This window comes from Anomaloglossus baeobatrachus, chromosome 6 (assembly GCF_048569485.1).
Source record: "Anomaloglossus baeobatrachus isolate aAnoBae1 chromosome 6, aAnoBae1.hap1, whole genome shotgun sequence".
NCBI classification, from domain to species: Eukaryota; Metazoa; Chordata; class Amphibia; order Anura; family Aromobatidae; genus Anomaloglossus; species Anomaloglossus baeobatrachus.
In genome coordinates this window covers 152,553,216-152,568,909 of record NC_134358.1, presented here as the reverse complement: position 1 = coordinate 152,568,909, position 15,694 = coordinate 152,553,216, and positions in this window count along the sequence as shown.

The following is a 15,694-nucleotide window of genomic DNA, read 5'->3' as shown; positions in this document are numbered from 1 at the left end:
CGTTCTCCCTGCTGCTTCTAAGCCGGCTGATTACTGTCGCGCATAATCATTATGCGCGACACAGCGGACCCGGAAGCAGCTGCTGCGGGGGTCAGCGCCGGCCGGATGCTGCGTCGCGGGAGCGATCAGCACCATGGACAGCGGGAGCGGGCGCAGGTGAGTTGATTTCTAAGTGCAATCACGGGCCACGGATAACGGAGCCCAGATTGCACTTAGACAACCCACGTGTGCCGTGATTCACGGCACACGCAGGGACATGTGCGTGTTTTACACGCCAGTGAAAAACGTCACTGTTTTTCACTGACGTGTGAAACGGGCCTAAGGCCTCTTTCACACGTCAGTGATTCTGGGACGTTTGTGCTTTTTTTTAAACGTACCAGAATCACGGACATACGCAGACCCATTATAATGAATGGGTCTGCTCACACGTCAGTGATTTTTCACTGCACGTGTCTCCGTGCGGCGTACCCGGGTGTGCGTGATTGCCGCACAGAGACATGTCCATTTTTTTCTGGCATCACTGATGTTCCACGGACCACGCAGTGGTGTGGTCCGTGAAACACGTGCCAGAAAAAAACGTGCTTTTAAAATAAAAATCATTTTTACTCACCCGGCGTCCAGCGATGTCCTCTGCAGCCCGTGCAGCTTGCTGCTTCTGAGCTGGCTCATTATTGTCGCGCATATTCATGATGCACGACACAGCCGACCCGGAAGCAGCTGCTGTGGGGGTCAGCGCCGGCCGGATGCTGCACCGCGGGAGCGATCAGCACCATGGAGAGCGGGAGCGGGCGCAGGTGAGTTGATTACTAAGTGCAATCACGGGCCACGGAGAACGAAGCCCGGATTGCACTTAGACAACCCACGTGTGCCGTGATTCACGGCACACGGAGGGACATGTGTGTGTTTTACACGCCAGTGAAAAACGTCAGTGTTTTTTACTGACATGTGAAACGGGCCTAAGGCCTCTTTCAAACGTCAGTGATTCTGGTATGTATGTGACAATTTTTATACGTACCAGAATCACGGACATACACAGACCCATTATAATCAATGGGTCTACGCAGACATCAGTGATTTTTCACTGGCCGTGTCTCTGTGTGGCGTACACGTGCGTCCGTGTGCTCCGCACGGAGACATGTCTATTTTTTTCTGCATCACTGATGTTCCATGGACCATACTATGGTGTGATCTGTGAAACACGTACCAGAAAAACCTGTACATTGAAAATAGAAAGCTTTTTATACTCACTTTCTCCAGTGATGCAGTCTCTGGCCGCTGCTCTCTGCTGCTTCCAGGCTGGATCATTATTCTCATGTATATGCATTTATGCACAGCACCACGACCTGGAAATAGCTGCAGCGGGGGTCAGCAGCGGAGGATACACAGCAGAGCCGAAGAGTTCAGCACTACGGTCGGCAGGGGCGGGGATAGGTGAGTATATCTCCATGTGCTATTGTCGCGGGCGGGGAGGACGCCGTCGCTGCTGCGCTCTCGCTAACGCTCGGGTCCGGCGCTGCTGCTGCTGCTCGGTGGCTCGAGCGGTGGGCCGGATCTGTTTACTCGAGCGGCGCTCCTCGCCCGTGAGTGAAAGTGGTGGTTGGTTTGGGGGGTTTAGTCCGTGATGCCACCCACGGGTCGTGGTGAAGATGGGCACCACCGCTGCTGGTGACGGGGATCCCGGGAGCGATGGCAAGGAGCAGCTGGGATGTTGTTTTCCCCCTCCGTGGGTAGGGGTCGGTGGTCCCGGGGCCCGAGGATGAGACGGGAAGGCAGGGTCAGTGAGGTGCAGGGTCGCAGGGACAGCGCGACGCAGTGCCGGATGGCACGGATGTACTCGCTCAGCAAGAAAGGTACAAAGTCCTCGGTAAACCAAACGGCTGGATGGATGGGTCCCGCAGCCGGCTGCTGCGTCTCTCCCCGGACAGGTGATGGCGGCTGTCTTTCCCTGCACCTTGATGTTCTCCTTTTGACTACTATGGATTCCCAACGGTAGTCCGCTTCCCGGTGTATGGATGCCGGAGGAGCCCGTTTGCCCGCAGGCGCTGGCCCTTGGGTCTCTAGCCTTAGGCGGTAGCTGTATACCCTCACGGTGTGGGCGGTTGCCTTCAATCGGAACTTTTGCTGCTAAGAAACCCCTGGGGTTCCAGTCACATTCGGATCTGACTATTGTCGGCGGCTCCAAGCCTGGTCGGGGTCCGATGGCCCTGCCTGTGTGTGCTGGCTTCACTTCGAAACGGTTCCGCGTTGCTCCACCACTCCTGCAGACGGCCACCACCGTCTGCCAACCTTACTGTCAGTGCCTGGGCCACAAACCCAGACACCCAAGTGCTTGCTCCTCTCACTTTAAACTCTAACACTGTTCTGTCACTTTTCCCGCCTCCAGGCCTGTGAACTCCTCGGTGGGTGGAGCCAACCGCTTAGCTCCGCCCCACCTGGTGTGGACATCAGTCACTGGAGGGAGGCAACAAGGGTTTTGTGTTTGGCTGTTGTCCCTGTCTGATGGGGGTGGGGGTGTGTGTGTGTTATCTGTGACGACCTGGCTAGGCCAGGGCGCCACACTATCATGGATGACAGATAGCACATATGGAACCCACGGTATACGGACAGACATATACATTTTTAACACGTCAGTGAAAAACATATGGGTTTTTCACTGATGTGTGAAACAGGGCTAATGGGAAGGACAAATTTGGAACAAATTAATTCCAAGAAAAATGGATATCACACTGCTCGTTAAAACAGACACACAGACCAAAAATGGATAAATATTCGAGCAAGCACAGTGAAGAGGAATGGTCATTTTTCTTGTATTTAAAAATAATCTATATATTTAATTGCCTTATTCTGTCTGTCTGTCTGTCTGTCTGTCTTGCTCCAAAATTGTGTCCTGGGACATGTCCTTACGGTGACAAACAGCGGATTGGCTGCTGGCCTCGCCATGGCCCCGCCCCCCTGCACGGATTGGCCGCTCGCCTTGCCTCGGCTCCTCCCAACCGCACGGATTGGCCGCTCGCCTCGGGTCCTCCCCCCCTCGCACGGATTGGGCATGTCCTTACGGTGACAAACAGCGGATTGGCCGCTGGGCTCGCCATGGCCCCGCCCCCCGCACGGATTGGCCGCTCGGCTTCACGGATTCGCCATGGCCCCGCCCCCCGCACGGATTGGTCGCTCGGCTTCACGGATTTGCCATGGCCCCGCCCCCCGCACGGATTGGCTGCTCGCCTCGGCTCCTCCACCCCGCACGGATTGGCCGCTCTCCTCGCCCAGGCTCCGCCCCCCCGCACGGATTGGCCGATCGCCCAGGCTCCGCCCCCCACACGAGGTGAGCGCATCAAGGTCCTGCAGGGGCGGAACGCGCACGCACGCACGCACACACACACACACACATCCACATACTCACAACATCCCGTGATGTCGCTTGCTTCTCGGCGGCGATACTGTGTAGTGATCTTCCAGGACCTGCCGGAGGATCACATGGCCGGAAGCATGTGGTATTTCCGGATGTTGTGATTGTGTCAGCGCGTGTATGCGATCGGATGTGTGTGTGTGAGTGTATGCGATCGGATGTGTGTGTGTGAGTGTATGCGATCGGATGTGTGTGTGTGAGTGTATGCGATCGGATGTGTGTGTGAGTGTGTGAGTGTATGCGATTGGATCTGTGAGTGTCGGCAGAGGAGCACGGCGTGCAGCACAGCTGCTGGGACCGGCCACCGGTGGGCACAGGGAGAAGTGGGGTGTGTGTGTGAGTGTATGCGATCAGATGTGTGCGTGTTTAATGTCTGATGTGTGACTGTTGAGCACGATGGGGAGTGCACAGCATGGGGGATGGAGCACGATGGGGGGTGCGCAGCATGGGGGATGGAGCACGATGGGGGGTGCGCAGCATGGGGGATGGAGCACGATGGGGAGTGCGCAGCATGGGGGATGGAGCACGATGGGGGGTGCGCAGGATGGGGGATGGAGCACGATGGGAAGTGCGCAGCATGGGAGATGGAGCACGTTTGGGAGTGCGCAGCATGGGGGATAGAGCACGATGGAGAGTGCGCAGCATAGGGGATGGAGCACGATGGGGAGTGCGCAGCATGGGGGATGGAGCACGATGGGGGGTGCGCAGCATGGGGGATGGAGCACGATGGGGAGTGCGCAGCATGGGGGATGGAGCACGATGGGGAGTGCGCAGCATGGGGGATGGAGCACGATGGGGGGTGCGCAGCATGGGGGATGGAGCACGATGGGGAGTGCGCAGCATGGGGATGGAGCACGATGCGGAGTGCGCAGCATGGGGGATGGAGCACGATGGGGGGTGCGCAGTATGGGGGATGGAGCACGATGGGGAGTGCGCAGCATGGGGGATAGAGCACGATGGGGGGTGCGCAGCATGGGGGATGGAGCACGGTGGGGAATGCGCAGCATGGGGGATGGAGCACGATGGGGAATGCGCAGCATGGGGGATGGAGCACGATGGGGAATGCGCAGCATGGGGGATGGAGCACGATGGGGAATGCGCAGCATGGGGGATGGAGCACAATGAAGAGTGGGGATTGAGCACGATGGGGGGTGCGCAGCATGGCGGATGGAGCATGATGGGGGGTGCGCAGCATGGTGGATGGAGCACGATGGGGGGTGCACATCTCCCCCCAAAACACACACACACACACTGCCACACACGCACTGCACAACACACCACACACACACTGGGAACCACAACCACTGCCCTACACAGACACCCACACACACAACGCCACACACACACAACACCCAACACACAAACACCGCGGCACACACAAATATACGCACATACCGCGCAACACACACATTGCACAAAACATACCTCCCCCAAAACACACACACACACCCACACAAACCGCGCAACACACATACACAATGATACAGACACACAGCGCTCTACAAACAGTGCAACACACAAACAACACCGCTCTCACCCCCCGCCACACCCAGACAACACCCAGAACATGTACAGCGCCTACACAAACGCTTGCTAACTACAGACAACAACATCTATATATATATATATATATATATATATATATATATATATATATATACAGTTAGGTCCAGAAATATTTGGACAGTGACACAATTTTCACGAGTTGGGCTCTGCATGCCACCACATTGGATTTGAAATGAAATCTCTACAACAGAATTCAAGTGCAGATTGTAACGTTTAATTTGAAGGTTTGAACAAAAATATCTGAGAGAAATTGTAGGAATTGTACACATTTCTTTACAAACACTCCACATTTTAGGAGGTCAAAAGTAATTGGACAAATAAACCAAACCCAAAAAAACCATTTTTATTTTCAATATTTTGTTGCGAATCCTTTGGAGGCAATCACTGTCTTAAGTCTGGAACCCATGGACATCACCAAACGCTGGGTTTCCTCCTTCTTAATGCTTTGCCAGGCCTTTACAGCCGCAGCCTTCAGGTCTTGCTTGTTTGTGGGTCTTTCCGTCTTAAGTCTGGATTTTAGTAAGTGAAGTGCATGCTCAATTGGGTTAAGATCTGGTGATTGACTTGGCCATTGCAGAATGTTCCACTTTTTTGCACTCATGAACTCCTGGGTAGCTTTGGCTGTATGCTTGGGGTCATTGTCCATCTGTACTATGAAGCGCCGTCCCATCAACTTTGCGGCATTTGGCTGAATCTGGGCTGAAAGTATATCCCGGTACACTTCAGAATTCATCCGGCTACTCTTGTCTGCTGTTATGTCATCAATAAACACAAATGACCCAATGCCATTGAAAGCCATGCATGCCCATGCCATCACGTTGCCTCCACCATGTTTTACAGAGGATGTGGTGTGCCTTGGATCATGTGCCGTTCCCTTTCTTCTCCAAACTTTTTTCTTCCCATCATTCTGGTACAGGTTGATCTTGGTCTCATCTGTCCATAGAATACTTTTCCAGAACTGAGCTGGCTTCATGAGATGTTTTTCAGCAAATTTAACTCTGGCCTGTCTATTTTTGGAATTGATGAATGGTTTGCATCTAGATGTGAACCCTTTGTATTTACTTTCATGGAGTCTTCTCTTTACTGTTGACTTAGAGACAGATACACCTACTTCACTGAGAGTGTTCTGGACTTCAGTTGATGTTGTGAACGGGTTCTTCTTCACCAAAGAAAGTATGCGGCGATCATCCACCACTGTTGTCATCCGTGGACGCCCAGGCCTTTTTGAGTTCCCAAGCTCACCAGTCAATTCCTTTTTTCTCAGAATGTACCCGACTGTTGATTTTGCTACTCCAAGCATGTCTGCTATCTCTCTGATGGATTGTTTCTTTTTTTTCAGCCTCAGGATGTTTTGCTTCACCTCAATTGAGAGTTCCTTAGACCGCATGTTGTCTGGTCACAGCAACAGCTTCCAAATACAAAACCACACACCTGTAATCAACCCCAGACCTTTTAACTACTTCATTGATTACAGGTTAACGAGGGAGACGCCTTCAGAGTTAATTGCAGCCCTTAGAGTCCCTTGTCCAATTACTTTTGGTCCCTTGAAAAAGAGGAGGCTATGCATTACAGAGCTATGATTCCTAAACCCTTTCTCCGATTTGGATGTGAAAACTCTCATATTGCAGCTGGGAGTGTGCACTTTCAGCCCATATTATATATATAATTGTATTTCTGAACATGTTTTTGTAAACAGCTAAAATAACAAAACTTGTGTCACTGTCCAAATATTTCTGGACCTAACTGTATATAACAAAAATCATACATTAACTACACAATACGTAAATTCTAGAATACCCGATGCGTAGAATCGGGCCACCTTCTAGTAAAATATAAATCTGTTGTCTGAATGAAGCCTTAAGGCCGCTTTACACTCTATGACATTGCTCAAGCGATCTCGTTGGGGTCACAGAATTTGTGAAGCACATCCGGCCGTTTTAGCAATGTCGTTGCGTGTGACACTTACATGCAATCAAGAAAGGTGGGAAAATCGTTCAAAATCGTTTATCGTTGACATGCTCCCATATTCCCAATTATCGTTGCTGCTGCTTGTACGATGTTGTTCGTCGTTCCTGAGGCACCACACATCGCTATGTGTGACACCGCAGGAACGAGGAACCTCACCTTACCTGCGGCCGCCGGCAATGAGGAAGGAAGGAGGTGGGCGGGATGTTACGTCCCGCTCATCTCCGCCCCTCCGCTTCTATTGGGCGGTCGCTTAGTGACACCGCTGTGACACTGAACAAACTGCCCCCTTAGAAAGGAGGCGGTTTGCCTGTCACAGCAACGTCGCTAGGCAGGTAAGTAGTGTGTCGGGTCCAAGCGATTTTGTGCGCCACGGGCAGCAATTTGCCCGTGACGCACAAACGATGGGGGTGGGTACGCACGCTAGCGATATCGGTAATGATATTGCAGCGTGTAAAGCGGCCTTTAGTGTAACAAGCAGGGTAATCAGTTCAGTAACTCTTGGTGTAATACATGAAATAACCACCAGATGGCAGGTACTCACTATCAAACAGAGAAATAGTGGCAACACTTTGGAGCTGCTGAGAGGCACTGTCTAATATTACTGTACAAATCTTCAACTTGGTGAATACTAGCCACTGTTATAAAACGGTACAACATATACAATGTCACGGCTATCCTAGAAAGTGTGTGCCAGATACTGGATAGTTATGTCCTGTCCTAGGTACAATCTTTAATCTCACCCAGTGACCATGATCTCCAGCATCAGGATATTCACAGTCTTGTATGTAAATGAGATCATTTGTTATGCAAACTGATTGTAAATGAAGCAACAGCTCCTGTAAATATGTGACCAGCAGAGGTTCCTTCATTTGGAGATGAGCAGCTGGGCAAACACAGTTTGGCATTTAGCGGCTTGTACAGATCATTCCATAGAAGTGACAGTACCTTGGTGGGCTGATACTGTATATACATGGGAATTATTGAATTGTATATCCAGTGACAGCAATCTAATAATACAGCAGTGTATATACATATAGTGTACATTCTCAGGTAAGAAAGAATGGCGGCTACTCACTGAAGAGAAGATCTTGGCACATTTATTGCATGATCTGCGGCACAATTACAGCATACACGGGGAGGGGGGGAGTGCAGGAGCGCCGGACGACGGCCGTTTCGCACCGTAACAGGTGCTTCCACAGGTCCGAATTCGGACCTGTGGAAGCACCTGTTACGGTGCGAAACGGCCGTCGTCCGGCGCTCCTGCACACCCCCCCTCCCCGTGTATGCTGTCATTGTGCCGCAGATTATGCAATAAATGTGCCAAGATCTTCTCTTCAGTGAGTAGCCGCCATTCTTTCTTACCTGAGAATTTATATTGGATTCCTTTGTCCTGGCAGAGCACCACAGAGATCGGCTGGAGGTCCATGATCCACAAATAAACCACAAACCACAAATCCGTGAGTACACACCTGGGCCTGCAGTGCCTAGCTTCCCTTTTTCTGCCTAGTTTCATACATATAGTGTACATACTGTTCTGCAGAATACAGACATCTATCTATGGTAGCAAATATTCTGCATGTGCGGAAGAAGACAGCTGATTTTTAGTCTCTATGTCATATGCACATAGAAAAATGATGGTCAACAACAAAGATTGCTTCCCATCTTCAGACAATCCCAAACCCATTGAAATGGCGCAGCACTATACCCATTTTTGCTAATTAACCCTTTAAATCTGAGCACAGGGGCTATGTACTACATTATTGTATTTGTGCATAGTGACAAAGCTCTAGCTTCTCTGAATTTATTGTGTAAATCAGATATACCAACACTGAATATATCTTTATTATTGAAGCCGTACAGACAGTTTTCCCTTTTCAGAACTTTCCCTTTCCCATCATGTTGAATTTAGTAATCACATTTGCCATTTACAGAGCAAGGCAGCTGCTCTTCTTCAGGTCTTCGCGTCATTCATGGAAATTAAAAGACACAAACATCAAAAGAGTCAACATTCCCAGGGTGCATGCAAATGAATGGTTCAGTTTGAAGAGCAATGCTAACCCCGCTCGGGTCTCTTCTGTCTTACTCCATTAGGTTTCTTATATAGTAAATACATATTCAGGCATAAATTATAATATAGACCATGATAAGTGGGAGGAGGGGGTGCCAGCAGAAATAAAATGAAAGGCTGGCCCTATACCCAGTGTACACTCTCATCTGCAAGTTTGTTGCATAATATTGCATCCTCCGTCCAGTCTAAAGCCAGTGGATTCATTTTTAATAAGTTAATTAGGATGAGATCTAAGCATAAATTTCCCTATAAATTAATATGGACAATGGGAAGACACTCACGCAGATATATGTGCCATATTTGTCAAAGAGCCCAGCAATAAAACAGGGCAGGAGACAGGTATGCGATGCAAGATACTCAAACTTGTTTCTCGTTACGTCTCATAGGAGATCTCATTTATACGAGGGGCTGCTGATAAGTCTTTGGCTTACCCAGAAAGAAACAAGATAGGATGATGAAACTTTACATTTATTCCACATACTCTCCACTGATGTCAATATACTTCTTACATTAGTATTTCACGTTCTATATGTGATGCCCTGGCAAAACCAGGTAGTCACAGTTAGGCCCCCGCATTACACCGTTCCCTCACTAGGAAACATACAGCCAACCAGAAACCCTAGTCACCCCCCCTTAGGGAAAGATAGACACACCAGTGGGTGTGAAAAGGCGGTTGGGACACGCCCACCCAGGGCTCCAGACAGCCCGGAGCAGGAAAGTAAAGCAAATTAGTCTGAAGTTCAGTTTGGAGAGGAGTGTGGGTTGGAGCTAAGTGTAGCTCCAGCAGTGAAAGTTCAAGTTGAACGGTGCCAGGATAAGAGCCCTGGTGCCACTGGCTAGGAGGCAGACGCTGGTCTCCGTCAGCAGGAAATGGGAAGTGGAACCGAGGTGGACTGGGACAGGGTTATAGCCCGCCGGTACCGACACGGGGAACCGACCCGGAAACTGTAGCACAAAGGGGGGTACTCGGACCCTGAAGCCAGGACCAGAACCAAGTGGAACTGGTTAATTAACCGATTGAGGCCAGGACTAGAGGTCCTGTCCCACCCAAAGTCCCTCATAGAAGACAATAGCCCACCGATTAGGGATAAGAGGTCACCGCTAGGGCCCATAGATCCCACGGGCCAGCGTCTGCAGACACGGCTCCTTAGGAGTCCGCTCCCGGCTGGATGTGGCCTGAGTTTCACACTAGGAAAGTCCACCTTACACAAAGCAGTGCAGGAAAAGGATAGAGACCACCAGCCAGGTGGGGGACCCAGACGCAACCGGCTGCGGCACCGGCCACCATCACCTTGGTTTACCAGAGACTTGTGTATTTTACTAACAGTGAGTACACCAGCACCATCTGCGGTCACCATCCCCTGCAACGAGCCACTGGGTCCCAGGGCACCATCCCTACCCACGGAGGGGTTAACAACTTGCTGCACAACATCTCCCCTGGGTGCCTTATAACAGCAGCGGTGGTGTCCCACCTCACCACACACCGTGGGTGGCGTCACGAACTTACTACGGCCTAGCCCGTACATCTACGTCCCCCCATTTATTCGGCGTGTCCGCGAGACCCCCGGGTTCGGAGACCCTCGAGCCACCACCCCTGAAGGCCCGTATCTGAGCAGCGCCGGCTGCTGGCACAGGGGCGGCACATATAAGCCTAGCAAAAAGAAGGATTTCGGTTGTGCCTCAAACTAGGCATCCGTAGAAGCCGTGGCATCAGAAATGGTATGAAATTTGGTACCCTTGAGGTGTTTCTTCAGGTTTGGAAACAGATGATAATCAGTGGGAGCTAGATCTGGTGATTCAGGTGGGTGGTCAACCAGCTGGAAGCCCAGCTCTGCTATCTATGCTGCTGAGCCTGGCATTATGATCCTTGCGTCTCTCCTACTGTGCCTGGCATTGTACCCCTTACCCCTTTGCTACTACGCATTGCATTGTGTCCCTCGCCCCTCTGCTACTGCACCTGGCAATGTGACAGTTGTAATTCCGCTACTTGCACCTTGCAGTGTGCCCCTCTATTACTTACGTATGATAGGGTGTCCCTCGCCCCTCCGTTACTTGTGCCAGGCAGCATGCTCCTCCCCCCTTCACTCTGGTGTGGCAACTGGCAGCACGCCTCTCTGCTACTGCGCTGGCCGGCATGTCCCTTGCGACTCTGCGCCTGGCAACGTGACCCTGCAGCGTGCCTCTCTGCTGTGGCACCTAGCAGCACACCACTCTGCTGCAGTGCCTGGCAGCATGCCCCTCACCTCTTTGCTATTGCACCTGGCTGCTACACCTGGCAATGTGCTCCTCTTCTTCTGTGCCTGGCAGTAATCCTCTCTGTTGTGGCACCTGGCAGCACGCTACTCTGCTGCAATGCCTGACAGTGCCCCCACCGCCCCTTTGCTACGTGTGCCTAGTAGCATGCCCCTTACCCCTCTCCTACTGCGCCTGGCAGCACGCCTCTCTTCTGTTGTGTCAGTGTGCCCTTCTGCTGTGGTGCTTCTCGAACCCTTTTCTGCTACTTGCGCCTAACAATGGTCTCTTTCCCTCTGCTACTGAAGCCTGGCAGTGCAGCCCACACCCCTCTGCTACTGCGACGTACCACAGGTCCAGAGCTGCATCTACAGACTAACTGCTGGCTGGAAGAGCAAGCTTGAGGCTAGAGTGGTTGAATCAACCCTAAATGAAAAAACTGTCTACTACGACTCTCTTGTTAGGACCTGTCTGAGGCCGTCAGCTTGAATAGGCATCCTCGGACAGACTTGACACTAGCCACTCTATCCTACAGGTTCCAAGGGAACCCTGGCCTTCACTTTTACACCCCTGTACAGAGATAGAGACTTACCACAGGCAAAGGGTTGCATCTACAGAGTAGCTGCTGGCCGGAGGAACGAGTTTGAGGCTAGTGGTTGATTCAACAGTAAGTTAATTATAGCAAACAAAAAGGCAACAGTATTTCTCTGCCCAGGTCACAGAAACTGGTGCACTAACAGGATAAAGCAGCCCTCCTTGATAAAGAAGAAGGCAGCACAGGGATAAAATCCTGATGAGACAGCAACTTACAACCTACCAATTCATGGAGGGGGTGATTGCTCAGCATTAAAATTGCACAAGCATTATGCTTGCATATGGGGTGGGCAATTTAGTGCACAGTGCGCCTGGCTTACAGCCTATTACTGAAACCCCAACTATTAGATCAAACGGGCTACATTGCACTCCACCGGGACAGACACCCTACCCAGCATTCTATCATTGCAGTCATCCAGGACAGGGTAATTTACTTCAGTACTTAAGACAATGTCTCCAACAACAGACAAGGAGAATATACAAGACAAGATGAGATAAAAGTTCTCTCGCACTCCTAGACCTGAAGTGCTGAGATAAAGTCCATCGACACCGCCTCTTTATATCCAGAGATGTTCCCGTTCTTAAAATCAGGTATTCAGAGCACCACCGGCGCGGACTCTACTAACTCCACAGTGATCGTGACTAGGTCCCACTCGACCGCCACAGGTCTGACCCTGCGTCCACTTTTGAAATGTGGAGGTTTCAGTCACTCAGTGTTATTAATAGAAATTCACATATAACAATACCTATATACAGTACAGTGTCCTTGGGTTAGCCTTGACTCTTCAGACAAGCCTGGCCTCGGCACGGGTGGAAACTTTCAAAGGCTCTCCAGGCCGTGGAAGGCTAACAGTAGTTCCATAAGCCTTCCACTTACGGATGATGCTCCCAACAGTGGAGACAGGTAGGGCCAACTCCTTGGAAAGGGTTTTGTACCCCTTGCCAGCCTTGTGAAACTCCACAATCTTGTCTCTGATGGCCTTGGAATGCTCCTTTGTCTTTCCCATGTTGACCAAGTATGAGTGCTGTTCACAAGTTTGGGGAGGGTTTTAATTAGTCAGAAAAGGCTGGAAAAAGAGATAATTAATCCAAACATGTGAAGCTCATTGTTCTTTGTGCCTGAAATACTTCTTAATACTTTAGGGGAACCAAACAGAATTCTTGTGGTTTGAGGGGTTGAATAATAAATGACCCTTTGAATAAACTTTTCACAATTTAAAAAAAAAAAAAAAAAAGAAATTACATTCTTTTTTGCTGCAGTGCATTTCACACTTCCAGGCTGATCTACAGTCCAAATGTCACAATGCCAAGTTAATTCCGAATATGTAAACCTGCTAAATCTGCAGGGGGTTGAATACTACTTGTAGGCACTGTAGGTATATAATACAACAAGAAATATTATCTATATGGGATCAGGGGGTGTGTACCTGGGTGTAGTGTATAATACCCTATCATTTGTCTTCAGTCCATAAATGACTGCCGACCACACCTAGTTGTACTCCCTTATACACACTCAGGATTTTATATGTAATCACTCAAGAAATCCATTCAAGTAACCTCATTGTAACATAAAACATAGATTAAATGGCGTTTTAGTTTTACAATTTTAAAAGATGGACAAATGGACATGACAAGGACTAGTAGACAAAAACCAACAAAGTACAGAAGGCAAAATCCAACAAGGTACAGGAATAAAATATATAAAACTTCATCTTATTTTTGGTTAATCCAGCGGATTCCTTAATTAGTATTATGTTTTTTTGGTTTACATAAGTGACATCACCCATTATTAGTCTGCAGATTATACAGTCATATGAAAACGTTTGGGCACCCCTATTAATGCTAACCTTTATTCTTTATAACAATTTGGGTTTTTGCAACAGCTATTTCAGTTTCATATATCTAATAACTGATGGACTGAGTAATATTTCTGGATTGAAATGAAGTTTATTGTACTAACAGAAAATGTGCAATCCACATTTAAACAAAATTTGACCAGTGCAAAAGTATGGGCACCCTTATTAATTTCTTGATTTGAACACTCCTAACTACTTTTTACTGACTTACTAAAGCACTAAATTGGTTTTGTAACCTCATTGAGCTTTGAACTTCATAGGCAGGCGTATCCAATCATGAGAAAAGGTATTTAAGGTGGCCACTTGCAAGTCGTTCTCCTACGTGAATCTCCTATGAAGAGTGGCATCACGGGCTCCTCAAAACAACTCTCAAATAATCTGAAAACAAAGGTTATTCAACATAGTTGTTCAGGGGAAGGATACAAAAAGTTGTCTCAGAGATTTAAACTGTCAGTTTCCACTGTGAGGAACATAGTAAGGAAATGGAAGAACACAGGTACAGTTCTTGTTAAAAAAAAACTAGAAAAACCACATAGAACTATATAAAAAAAACTCACCAAAAGGAGCCAAGACAAATGATATGTGCACACACAGAATGTGGTGAGCCTTCCTCATAAAGATGGCTGCAGCCAAGGTGCAAGATGCTGATGTCACAGCCACTCAACCTCCACACTAAAGGGGAGGGGCGGCTGCTTAGCATAAGACATGCACACTAATAAGGCTTGCACTGGGAGCCCATCATATAATGAGTGAAATGCACAGTGTCTGAACTGTAACCTATAAATGATGCCAGAAAACCCAGTTCAACTCTCAAATGATCTGAAAACAAAGATTATTCAACATAGTTGTTCAAGGGAAGGATACAAAAAATTGTCTCAGAGATTTAAACTGTCAGTTTCCACTGTGAGGAACATAGTAAGGAAATGGAAGAACACAGGTACAGTTCTTGTTAAGCCCAGAAGTGGCAGGCCAAGAAAAATATCAGAAAGGCAGAAGAATGGAGAGAACAGTCAAGTACAATCCACAGACCACCTCCAGTGACCTGCAGCATCATCTTGCTGCAGATGGTGTCAATGTGAATCGGTCAACAATACAACGCACTTTGCACAAGGAGAAGCTGTATGGGAGAGTGATGCGAAAGAAGCAGTTTCTGCAAGCACGCCACAAACAGAGTCGCCTGAGGTATGCAAAAGGACATTTGGACAAGCCAGTTACATTTTGAAAGAAGGTCCTGTGGACTGATGAAACAAAGATTGAGTTGTTTGGTCATTCAAAAAGGCATTATGCATGAAGGCAAATAAACACGGCATTCCAAGAAAAGCACTTGCTACCCACAGTAAAATTAGGTGGAGGTTCCATCATGCTTTGGGGCTGTGTGGCCAATTCCGGCGAATCTTGTTAAAGTTGAGGGTCGCATGGATTCAACTCAGTATCAGCAGATTCTTGACAATAATGTGCAAGAATCAGTGACGAAGTTGAAGTTACGCAGGGAATGGATATTTCAGCAAGACAATGATCCAAAACACCACTCCAAATCTACTCAGGCATTTATGTAGAGGAACAATTACAATGTTCTGGAATGGCCATCCCAGTCCCCAGACCTGAATATCATTGAACATCTGTGGGATGATTTGAAGCGTGCTGTCCATGCTCGGCGACCATCAAACTTAACTGAACTGGAATTGTTTTGTAAACAGGAATGGTCAAATATACCTTCATCCGGGATCCAGGAACTCATTAAAATCTACAGGAAGCGACTAGAGGCTGTTATTTTTGCAAAAGGAGGATCTACAAAATATTAATGTCACTTTTATGTTGAGGTGCTCATACTTTTGCACCGGTCAAATTTTGTTTAAATGCGGATTGCACACTTTCTGTTAGTACAATAAACCTCATTTCAATCCAGAAATATTACTGAGTCCATCAGTTATTAGATATATGAAACTGAAATAGCTGTTGCAAAAACCCAAATTGTTATAAAGAAAAAAGGTTAACATTAATAGG